A 12,501-nucleotide genomic window follows, 5' to 3' on the forward strand; every position below is an offset into this window, starting at 1 on the left:
GCTTCTTTGTGAATTTTATTTGTGTGTCTTATCTATTCATGCTCTTTATCAGTTTTAATTTTTTGGGCCAGTAAAATGTTTATATACTTTGATCCAGTAAATCCATGCTAAGGAATTTATTCTAAGGGTGTGCTATTACTTTTAAAATAAGAAAAAATATGTACCAGAAAGTAAATTCACTGAGTTCTACGACATAACCAGTATATTCAAGAAGCAATAGCAAATATAGCCACAATTTAACCATTGTGTCTGTCCTCAAAAAGAGTGCAATCTACTTAGAAGGGAAAGGCAGAAAATACCAGAGACAATACCAAAATATTCTAGGACAGCATACAATTGAAAGCTGAACTGTTGGCCAGATCTGACGCATTACGGTGTTACAACGACCAGAAATGAGGGTAAGGTGTTGCTGTTAGAAAAAACTCTTTCGAAGAGGGAGCTCTTGAGCTGGGGTTTTAAGAACTGGGGCTAGTAATCCTTTGGGGCAAGGATTGCAATAGTTCACCCTGCGGGGAATCAGATTACATGAGATGGAGACAGTGACAAATGACCCAACCGAAACACAGAGACTAGTGGAGAAGAGCTGGGAAAATCTGGTTTGCTAGGCAAGAGGGGCCAGACCATGAAGAGTCTTTAAAGACAGCCAGAGACCGTCTCCTTATTGTGCTGGACAGTGGCAAAGCCACTGGAACTTTTACTTAAGAGGAGGAGGGAGTGAAATCGTTGTTCTGTAAAGGCTGACTTGACAGTAATATTTGGCCTGAATTTTAGAAACTTGGAGAGCAGAAGTAAAACTTTAAGAGCTAGCTTTCTTATGTGTACAAACTCAGAAATTTTGAATGGGAACAGTTTTCTTCTTTCAATTTACAATCATACTGTCTGAATTTCATTTTTAAAGGTAACTTCTTTCCTCTGGTACTCTTTCTCTTAATTTGTAAGTAAAGCTTTAAACAAAGCTTTCTTTTCAAAATTTTAACCTACAACAGTCTGCACGGCCCATCTGAGAACTTATGTTAACAATCTAATACAGGTGTACCTCGGAGATACTGCAGGTTCGGTTCCAGACGACCACAATAAGGCAAACATCACAATAAAGTGAGTCACACAGATTTTTTTGTTTCCAAGTGCATCTAAAAGTTATGTTTACACTATACTGTAGTCTATTAAGTGTGTAACAGTATTACGTCTAAAAAGACAATGTACATACCTTGATTAAAACAATACTTGACTGCTAAAAAATGCTAACCATTACCTGTGCCTTCAGCAAGTTGCAATCGCTTCGCTGGTGGAGGGTCTTGCCTTGATGTTGATGGTGGCTGACTGATCAGGGTGGCGGTTGCTGAAGGTTGGAGTGGCTGTGGCAATGTTTAAAAGACACAACAGGGTCGGCCCAGTTGTGTAGTGGTTGGGTTCATGTGCTCTGCTTTGGTGGCCTGGGGTTCGCAGGTTCAGATCCTGGGCACAGACCTGCACACCACTCATCAAGCCATGCTGTGGCAGCTGCCACATACAAAATAGAGGAAGACTGGCACAGATGTTAGCTCAGGGCCAATCTTCCTCACCAAAAAAAAAAAGAAAAAGAGAGAGAGAGAAAACAATGAAGTTTGCCATACTGATTGACTCCTTTCATGAAGAATTTCTCTGTAGCATGCAGTGTTGTTTGATAACATTTTACCCACAGTAGAACTTCTTTCAAAATTGGATTCAACCCTCTCAAACACTGCCCCTGCTTTAGCAATGAAGTTTATGTAATATTCTAAATCCATTGTTGTCATTTCCACAATCTTCACAGCATATTCACCAGGAGTAGATTCCATCTCAAGAAACCACTTTCTTTGCTCATCCATTAAAGGCAATTCCTCATCCATTAAAGTTTTATTATGAAATTGCAGCAATTCAGTCACATCTTCAGGCTTCACGTCTAACTCTGGTTCTCTTGCTATTTCCACCCCGTATGTAGTTACTTCCTCCATCGAAGTCTTGAACCCCTCAAAGTCATCCATGAGGGTTGGAACCAATTTCTTCCAAACTCCTGTTAATGTTGGTATTTTGACCTCTTCCCATGAATCATGAATGTTCTTAATGGCATATTCTAGATAGAAAGGATGGTGAATCCTTTCCAGAAGGTTTTCAATTTACTTTGCCCAGATCTATCAGAGGCATCACTATCTATGGCAGCTATCACCTTACAAAATGTATTTCTTAAATAATAAGACTTGAAAGTCAAAATTACCTCTTGATTCATGGCCTACAGAATGGATGTTGTGTTAGCAGGCATGAAAACAACATTCATCTCATACATCTCCGTCAGAGCCCTTGGGTGACCAGGTACAGTGTGAATGAGCAGTAATATTCTGAAAGGAATTCTTTTTTTCTGAGCAATAGGTCTCAATAGTGGGCTTAAAATACTCAGTAAACCATGTTGTAAACAGATCTGCTGTCACTCAGGCTTTGTTGTTCCATTTATAGAGCACAGGCGGAATAGATTTAGCATAAGTCATAAGGGCCCCAGGATTTTCAGAATAGCAAATGAGCATTGGCTTCAACTTAAATTTGCCAGTTGCATCAGCCCTTAACAAGAGAGTCAGCCTGTCCTTTGAAGCTTTGAGGCCAGGCATTGACTTCTCCTCTGTAGCCATGAAAGTCCTAGATGGCATCTACTTCCAATACAGCAAAAATCTGTTGTTTAGAGTAGCCCCCTTCGTTAATGATCTTAGCTACGTCTTCTGGAGAACTTGCTGCAGCTTCTATGTCAGCACTTACTGTTTCACCTTGCACATTTATGTTATGGAGACGGCCTCTTTCCTTAAAGCTCATGAACCAACCTCTGCTAGCTTCAAACTTTTCTTATGCAGCTTCCTCATCTCTCTCAGACTTCAAAGAACGGAAGAAAGTTGGGGCCTTGCTCTGGATTAGGCTTTGGCTTAAGGGAACGTTGTGGCTGGTTTGATCTTCTATCCAGACCACTAAAACTTTCTTCATATCAGCAATAGGCTGTTTTGCATTCTTATCATATGTGTGTTCACTGGAGTAGCACTTCTAATTTCCTTCAAGAACTTCTTCTTTGCATTCACAACTTGGCTACCTGTTGGGTGCAAGAGGCCTAGCTTTCAGCTTATCTCAGCTTTCAACATGCCTTCCTCACTAGGCTTAGCCATTTCCAGCTTTTGATTTAAAGTGGGAGATGTGTGACTCTTCCTTTCACGTGAACACTTAGAGGCCATTGTAGGGTTACTACCCAACCTAATTTCAATATGGCTGTGTCTCCTTTCTCCAAGGAGAGGGAAAGAGATGGAGGAATGGCTGGTCGGTGGAACAGTGAGAACACACACAACATTTATTGATTAAGTTTACCGTCTTATATGGGCATGGTTCTTGGCACCCCAAAGTAATTATGATAGTAAGATCAATGATCACTGATCACACTGATTACAGATCACCATAAAAAATATAATAATGATGAAAAAGTTTTTGAAATATTTCAAAAATTACCAAAATGTGACAGAGACACGAAGTGAGCAAACGCTGTTGGAAAAATGGCACCATTAGACTCATTGGATGCAGGGTTGCCACAAACCTTCAATTTGTAAAAAATACAATATCTGTTTACTGCAATAAAGAAAAGCACAATAAAACAAGGTATGCCTGTATGCATCTTTCCATATTTCTTTCTTTGGTTATATAATCACATGGGCATATATATGTATATATAGTGTATATATGTGTTATATATATATATACAAACATACATAGTTGTGACTGTTTTATACAAATGGGAATGCATTCTATGCACTTCTCTCCATCTTCTTTTCTCTTTTAACAAAACTTCATAGAATTATCTTCTAATCAATCAGTATGTCTCTAATTCATTCTTTATTCGTGCTGCATAATATTCTGTCCTATGGCATACTGTAATTTATTCAACTATTATCCTATTAATCTTTTTAACCACAAACAGTGCTATAACAACAGTGCTTACACATGTTTCTCATGTGCTAGTGAATCTTATGGATTGAATGAATCATGCATTTTTTATTTTAATGGGTATTGCCAGATTGTTTTCCAAAAAGGCTGTAACACTCTCTATGTGTGGAAGGATCCCTCTCGCCTCATCTCCATCAGTAACAAGTATTATTGCTCCTTTGAACATGTCAGTTTAGTTCACGTAAAGGGATATTTTGATGTTACTTTGTCTTCTACTTTCCTGGCTACTTATGAATGAGTGCATGCTTTCATATTTTTTCAGCCATTTGTACTTGCTTTTCTAAGAACTGCCTATTTATATCTTTTGCTCATTTTTCCTTTAGGTAATTTCCTGTTTGTAACACAGTCTAGTGGGATTTAGAAATATTTGTGTATATATTTTATTGTAAAATATAACACAAGAATCTAAAATATAAATGTACAATATCACCATTTTCTAAAACAAAAACTCTGCAACAGCCATCTAGGTCAGGAAACAGAACATTGCACCCATCTAAGAAGCTTCGTCTGTCTTCCTCTTCCCAATCACAAAACCCTCTTTCCCCCACAAAATAACCAATATTTTGACTTTAATTTTAATTACTTCCCAACTTTTCTTTATAGTTTACCAACAGAGTATTCAACCTAAACATTATAGTTAAGTTAAAACAATTTTGAAACTTTATATAAATGAAATCCTATAATATATATTCTTTTATATCTGATTTCTGTCACTCAACATTATATTTATGAGATTTATTCAAATTGTTGCATGTAGCCCTATTCATTTTCACTGCTATGGTGTATTCCCTTTTAATGAATATACCACAATTTATTCATCCATTCTGCTGTTGATGAACATTTGGGCTGCTTCCACGTCAAGGCTATTGTAAAAGTAACCCTGCATTGAAAGCATATATGTCAACTGGGGAAATGTGCACTTAGTTCTTTTGATTACACCTAAGGTGTAATTTTGATTACACCTAAGGATAGAATTGTTGGGTTATGAAGAAGGTGCATCCTTAAGTGTAATAGTTCCTATCAAACAGTCTGCCAAAGTGGTCCTCACCAGGGCATGTGCTCGGAGTGTTATCCTCACCAAAACTTGGATTCTCTCTTGTATGAAATGCCTTTTGAACTTCTCTTGCCCATTTTTATACCAAGTTGTCTTCCCTATTTTGTTGATTTGTTGTTCTTTATATATTCTAGATGTAAGTTCTTTGTCTTTTCAATGAGATTTCACTTTAAAATTAGCTTTCTTTGAGAGGCAATATGGTAAACTTTTAACTGGAAATTAAATTTCCTCAGTCCATGCACCAAATGGATAAGAAATCAAAACGTACAAAATGAAACAATACACATACTAGAAGAAAGTTTGACTAATTCCTTTGTAATCTGAATGTGGGGACAACCTTTAAACCACGACTCAAAATCCAAAAGAAACAACAGTCAAGAGTCATAAATTTGATTTCACAAAATTTTGAAACTTTTCTGTAATAACAGTGACAATAACAAAGCTCCATAAGGAAAATCAAAAGACAAGGAACAACCTGAGAGAGAGTATTTGCAGCTTCTATACAAACAAAGGGCTCATGCCTCTGATTTACAAAGCACTTTAAATATTGAGGGGAAAAATATTTATTTAAACAATGACATGAATAGCAGTTCACAAAAAAAATAAGCAAACGGCACTTAAACATAGTAAAAGATGCTCAGTTTAATTCCTAAGTAAAATGCACCCTGAGATACCGTGTCTAACCTATCAGATGGCTAAAAATTCAAAAGCTTGAAAGCACTCTCTTGGTCTGTCAATGAGCATACAGTCCTGCTGTAAGATTAGGACTAAGAGGACAAAATGGTACAAACCCCATGAAGGGGAATTTTGCAAGATCTAATAAAACTATGCACTCTTTGACCAGCAATCCCACTTGTATAAATTCACCCTGAAAAATAACATGCCAAATATAATAAAAGACAAATGCCCAAGGTTATTCTGTGTGCTATTGTTTTTAATGCACGCTATTAGAAAAAAACTAAATGTCCATCCTTAGGAGACTGGCTGAACAAATTATAGTGCAATCACATAATGAAATACTATGCAGCCTTAAAAAGGAATGTACATGATCTCTATGAACAAATACAGAGCAATTTCAGGACATAATTTTAAATTAAAAGGGCAAAGTGTGAAAGAATGCATATAATAGGATACTTTTTTGGTAAGAAAGAAATGGAAATAAAAGTACACACTATAAGCATATGCTTATTTTTTTAAAAGAGAAACTTAAGAAAGATAAAGCAGAAATAAATAAGAATAATTTTATACAGGAAGCAGATAAGAGAAGGATGGAGGTGACAGGGATAGAAGTGAGACTTCTCTGAATGCACACTTTTATATTTAAACAAAATTTAAATTACAAAAAAGGATTAAAATGAAACCCTAAAATTGAATACACAAAGCTAGCTGTACATCAAATTGATCACATCACCACACAGATAAAAGAATTAATTCAAATAACTTTTGAATTACTGTGCTCTGATTACATACTCTTAGTGAAATGTGTATTTTCAACACAAAAAAATTGCAAAAAAAGTCAAACTGAACCTAGTAGGCTTGTCGTTGGTAGTGGAATAGATGTAATGCTGAAAGCATTTTCTGCGTATTGAAGGATAGAGCAAATGAATAAAAGTATACTGTTACTGGGAACCAGGGTTTTCACTGTGGGAGAGGGGAGATATAAATATTTAATGGGAGAAAACTGAGAGGAACCTTGTGATATTGGAGGGTTGGAGGGGTGTGTTAGAAGTTAGAGGTGTGCATGTGTATGTGTGTACCCACATACGTATATTTCCTACCTCCGTCCACTGAAATGGTCTACAAACAATAACCCCACTTTAGCAATAAGTGCACCCAGTGTCCACATCCTTATTTCCAAATACATTTCCCCTCTAAAAGACACCAGTCTCCCTGAAGAAATCACTGATTCCAGGTCGGGGGCAGAGGAGGTATAATGTGAGGCTGGAGCACCAGGCTGTGTCAGAAAGCAAAGAAGTGCTCAAAGATGAGAAGTGTATTTCAATAGACAGAGGATCCAGATTAGAGAGGCTCTCACTGCACGAATTTGGGGATTATTTGAGCATCAAAAACTAGTGATCATGATGGATTATAATACATTGAATTTATGAAAAAATAAAATCCATGGACACTCCAAAAGAAAGGAAGGGGAAGGAGGGAAAGCTCTTCTTTTCAGAAGAATTCCATTTAATGACTGTAGAAGAAATGATAGAATTTGAAAATCACCACTCACACCCCCTACTGCAACCATGATCCAGGCAATCATCATTAACGGATGGAAAAACCACCGGTGAAGATAATGCAGGGACATAGGTTACTCACCAGGTCTAGAAGTGGCACCCTACAGATTATCTTTATGATAGGGGGATTGGCAGCGACAACTTTAACTAAAGGAGCAAAATGAGCCTTAGTAGGAGAGCTTCACATTATGTGCCTCTTGGAATTCTTGCCAGAAATGTTTAACCCTGAATTTAGTCATGAGAAAGCAATCAAACAAATCAAAAATCCAGAATATGGAATATTCTACAGGACAACTAGCCTAGACTCTTCAAAAAGTTCAGTGCAGTGAAAAAACAAGAGAGAGGGAACTGTTCTGATTAAAAGATACTTGTGTATGTCATATTATTTAAGAATGTTAGAATCTGTTATAGAGACAAGAAAGCAAGTAAGGAGGGCAGAGAAATTAAGTGTAAAAGCAAGCAGTTTGTGAGACGTGGGTAGAACTCATAAGATGTTCTAAGTATAGCTAAACTAGATGAAATGCAGCCTGAATGTACCACACAGATGGAAAGGGATGGAAAAACAAAGAGGCACTAGATATTCATGCCCTACAAAATATACAGAAGATTTTTATTAGGCCCCCAATATTCACGAGGCCCTAAAATTGGCTGCTCATCAGTGATATTCATTCCACAGCTGCTCATCAGGCTAACTGGCCCATGGCTGTAGTGCCTTGTGTCCCTCCCACAAAGCAAGTGTGTGTCTGGGTCCCTGAAATCTCCCATTACTGGGGTCACTGGCTCAGAGCCCATCTCTGGCCGAGTAATCACAGCATCCACAGGAAGGTGAAGCCCAAGAGAAACGGGACATATGTGTGGTCTGCATCCCCTTGCTGCTTGTTGTATGTTTTAATTGATTAAACCCCGTGATTTCAGCATCTTAATCTGGCTGTGAGCTTTCCTGTTGTGTGATCAAGGAGAGCTTGGCTGGTGGTGTAAATGGAGGGTACCATCGCACAGAGCATACTTCCCACACAATGTGACTCTAGAGAAAATACAGCCAAACGCAATGTGTGAGCCTTGAGGGAGTTTTGAATTGGAAAAAACTGCAGCTTTAAAAGACATTTTGGAGACAAGAGGAGCATTTGAAATATGGACCATACGTTAGATTATAGTATTGAATTAATGTTTCTTGAGTGTGATAATGGTATTGGGATTTGTGGGAAAATGTCCCCTTCCTAGGAAATGAATGCTAATGTATTGATGAACGCAGGAGAGGGAGACAGAAAGCAGATGTGGCAAGATCTGAAGAACTTGTAAATCTGGATAAAGGGTATATAGTTGCTTGTTTTATCATTCGTAACACTTTTGTGTAATTTATGGCTTTCAAAATTAATTTTTAAAAATTTTCATGATTACTTAATTCCAGGGTTTATCACTTACTTCCATCATTCTCTCCATTGGTTTGTCTTTGGTAAGTCTCCAGTTAGGTCTATAGAAGCCATTTCTCTTGCTTCCTACTTTCTTGTCCATTATCAAAAGTTAGATTTAGTAAGGAACATTTATGTAGTTGAGATTAATTCAAATAGAATCTTTATGCATAAGTTCATTGCTTCTGTTTCTCATGAACTATTCATCAGAAATTTCTCATGATTTGGGAAAATAATTTATTTCTTTGCCCAAATTGAGCCTTATTATTTTGATATGACTTGGTCATAGTTATGCTCATCAGAGTGATTGTTATTTTACAAAATTATAATCTTAAAGTTCTTCACTGAGTAAGGCTAATTGACTTTCAGTTAGGAAATGTAAAGCGAAAAAAGTATCAAAAGACTACTTGAAGTGTTCACAAAAGAGGCACAGAAACTACAAGACTGTAGTTTCCAAATTCTTGTACTTTATTGGAATATTATTGCAGCAATGACAGTCCCAATAAATTAAAAATCTAGAAATTTAGTACTTAGAAAGATGTGTTGTTATCAGAGTTGGTTGGTAGCTACAGTTAGGGAACACCTGATAAGTTTCCTTTTAGAAGATTTCCCACAACACCTGAGGCAAACCAACAGAGAGACATTGTATGAAAATGCAATGCTAACAGCATCGGGCAGTTGCATTGTTCAACCCCAGCTGTAAGTCAGCTGAGAAACCAACAGCAGGATCAGATAGCTATGAAAATGAAATCAAGTGCATAATAGCTGTGAAGACAGGAGAAGTTCACAGGGAGTCAGACCTGGAGAGAAGGAGAGATAATTCTTCTCAGGGCACTTTCTAGTTTTGGAGAGAAATTAAAGAAGGCTATAGAGAATGACTGTCATAGATTCAAACAGAAATTTATTTCATAAAATAAGTTGACACTAATCTCTAGTAATTCAAGAGTTGCTAACAATGGAATAGCTTTTCATGTTTTCATCTGTGTTAAATCTAATTATTTCAAATGCAATTATTTTTAAAAAGATACTATTTGCATATAGAACAAACGTCAAAAAGAAGAGCAAACTAAACTGGGAAAAATCAGTCTCTTTCCTTCTCTCCCAGGCCCAACCTCACAGTTTTTCTGTGAGCAATCCCTTTCACCTGCATCTACACGGCTAAAAGGTAAAAGTATGGATACATCTTTGTGAGTCCTTTTTAAAGCTGAAGAAATTGCCCACATACACCCTGTTCCTCTCCGTCTCCCAAGGGCCCCATTCCCTCCCTCCTTCCTTTTCCTTCTCCTTCTCCCCCTACACCTGCCCTCGAGAGAGTGTCTTACCCGAAAAGAAGTGCTCCTGGCTCCTCTCCACTGTACTGTAGTTAAAAACAACGTTAAGGCCTGTGGAGGAGGAAGAAATATTCCTCTACCCTTCTAGGTTCTTCTGGCTGCTCTAAGAATTACATTGACATGAGACATTAACAGGAGAAAATCAAATTTAATTTTGTATATGCAGCAACCCCATACATATGAGAGAGTCAGAGACCCCACATATGTGAGAAGTTCAGAGACAAAAAGGTAAAATGAGGTATATAGGTCACCTTGAGCTAAGGAATGGGATAGGGTCCTGAGGCTTCAGAGGGGAGGAGGGTAATTCACAGGACAATAAGAAGAGCAGATGTTCAGTAATTAGAGGTTTGCCTCGACATGCAGATAGGTCATAAAATTTATTTCTGATAATAACTCATGTTATGGGCAAGGCTGCCAATTAAAATTATTTAAGGGAGAAGTAAATGTTTCTCTTGAGCCCACAGGGTCTCAATTGCCTTTAGTTCAAAATATTCCACGTGCCAAAGTAGCACATCTTGGGGAGGCCTTAGGCCTTTAGGCCCACTGAGTTAGATTATCCAAAATGCCATCATTTGTTGTTGTAAGAAAAGGGCCATGGATAATGTCATACATAACACATGATAACGTCATACACAACACATGATAACATACAAAATAACTCATTTCTTCACTGGTTCTACGATTTAGGCGAAAATCACATAGCTCGTGGAAGGAGAATAACACCGAAAATTGTGGACCCTATAAAAAGGCGTGGGAGACTTGAGAATAATCATTCTCTTATTAAGAGACTTCTGAACCCCTTAAACCATCAAAAGGTAAGTATTTCTGACATTTTCCTTATTCCCTATTATACATGCATTTTCTATTGCCATTCACAAATGTCAGTTGGACAGTGTTAATCTATACCTATGTTTTAAAATTGAAAGATATTTACAAGTTGCAAACCTCTTGCTGGAAAATCTTTGGTGCAGACAGATAATCAAAATTGTCCAACTCTTTCCTCATCTTTCTGTTCCGCCATAATGGTGCACGTGAATGTCCTGGCTGATGTTCTCAAGAGCATCAACAACACTGAAAAAATTAGGCGAATGCTAGATTCTTATTAGATGTGCTCCAAAGTCAACATCTGGTTTCTAACTGTGGTGATGAAGCACGGCTACGTCGGTGAACTTGAAATCACTGATGCTCACAGAGCTGGAAATATTGTTGTGAACCTCACCAGCAGGTTAGACAAGTGTGATCAGCCCCAGATTTGAGGTGCAACCCAAAGATCTAGAAAAACGGCAGAATAACCTGCTCCCATCCGGTCAGTTTGGGGTCATTATACTGATAATCTCTGCTGGCATCATGGACCAAGAAGAAGCAAGACAAAAATACACAGGAGGGAAAATTCCGGGATTCTTTTTCTAGGGATGTAATACATTCATGCAAATAAAACGCCTCAATGGAGAACAAACAAAAAAAATTGTCCAGTATAAACAACGTCTCCCAAATTGATCACCAAGTTTGTTCACAGAACAATCTTTTACACAACTGCCTGTGCAGAGAGAAGTTAACCAAGCAGGCAGTATTCCAGGCAAATGCACTGAGGAACATAGAAAATAATATTTTTTCAGGGTCATGTTCCCTTTGATATTAAAAATCTTCAATATTTCAAGGAAGTTACATCTCTTCTTAATCCATTTCTTCCCCTAAAATCAGTTGTCTTCTTAAACTGTGATGCCCAGTAGACTTTGTTAGTGTTCCCAGGCTGCACTGTCCAATGTGATACTCACTAGCTGTACGTGGCTATTTAAATTTAAATTAATTAAAACTTAACAAAATTTAAAATTCTGTTCCTCAGTCATGCAGGCCACATTAAAAGTGCCCAGTAGACATAAGTAGCTAGTGTCCACCATATGACACAGCACAGATACAGAACACTTCCATCATCATGGAAAGTTCTATTGAGCAGCACTACTCAAAAGGCAACTTTTTATTTATCCTTCTTTTAATCAGGAAGTTAGATTTTGGCATAAAGTAAACAAATTTTCAAAAAGATAGATATTACCAGTTAGTTTGAAACTACAGATTCAGTCTCAAAATCTAAACCAAAATAATTCCAAATATCAGCTACTAAAGCAAATGATAACAACAAACCAACACAGAACTTTTTTCCTCTTTTCTGCTGGTTCAACACCAAGTCATCTTTTAAGATTCACTCTCCTAGAAAGGCTTTCCTGACTCAGCCTTAACCCCAAGGGCATTGGAGAAAGGATCACTGTCTCCCTCACCAAACTCTCTAGGTGGGTCCAGCAAGGCTCCCAAGTAAAAAAAGTTTTATTCCGCTTAAATGTCTCTACCTCTGTCTCTAAGATGTTTAAGAGCAGGACCTTCTCCCACTGATCATTATAACCCCAATGCACACATACCTAGTAGGGGCATGCTAAAGAATAAACCAAGAAATTGGCTACTCTGTGTACTGAGCACCTATTTGTTCCAGGAAC

At 37.6% G+C, this 12,501-nt stretch overlaps 1 long non-coding RNA gene and 1 pseudogene across 19 annotated transcripts in view; one reads left to right on the forward strand and one right to left on the reverse strand.

The window, feature by feature from the left end:
- LOC103558022 (uncharacterized) overlaps positions 1 to 12,501 on the reverse strand; it is a 149,391-nt gene that overhangs the window by 76,261 nt on the left and 60,629 nt on the right. The window lies entirely within an intron of this gene.
- On the forward strand, positions 11,035 to 11,425 carry LOC103558021 (small ribosomal subunit protein uS8-like; annotated as a pseudogene).

The sequence above is a fragment of the Equus przewalskii genome, chromosome 8 (assembly GCF_037783145.1).
Source record: "Equus przewalskii isolate Varuska chromosome 8, EquPr2, whole genome shotgun sequence".
Classification (NCBI taxonomy): domain Eukaryota; kingdom Metazoa; phylum Chordata; class Mammalia; order Perissodactyla; family Equidae; genus Equus; species Equus przewalskii.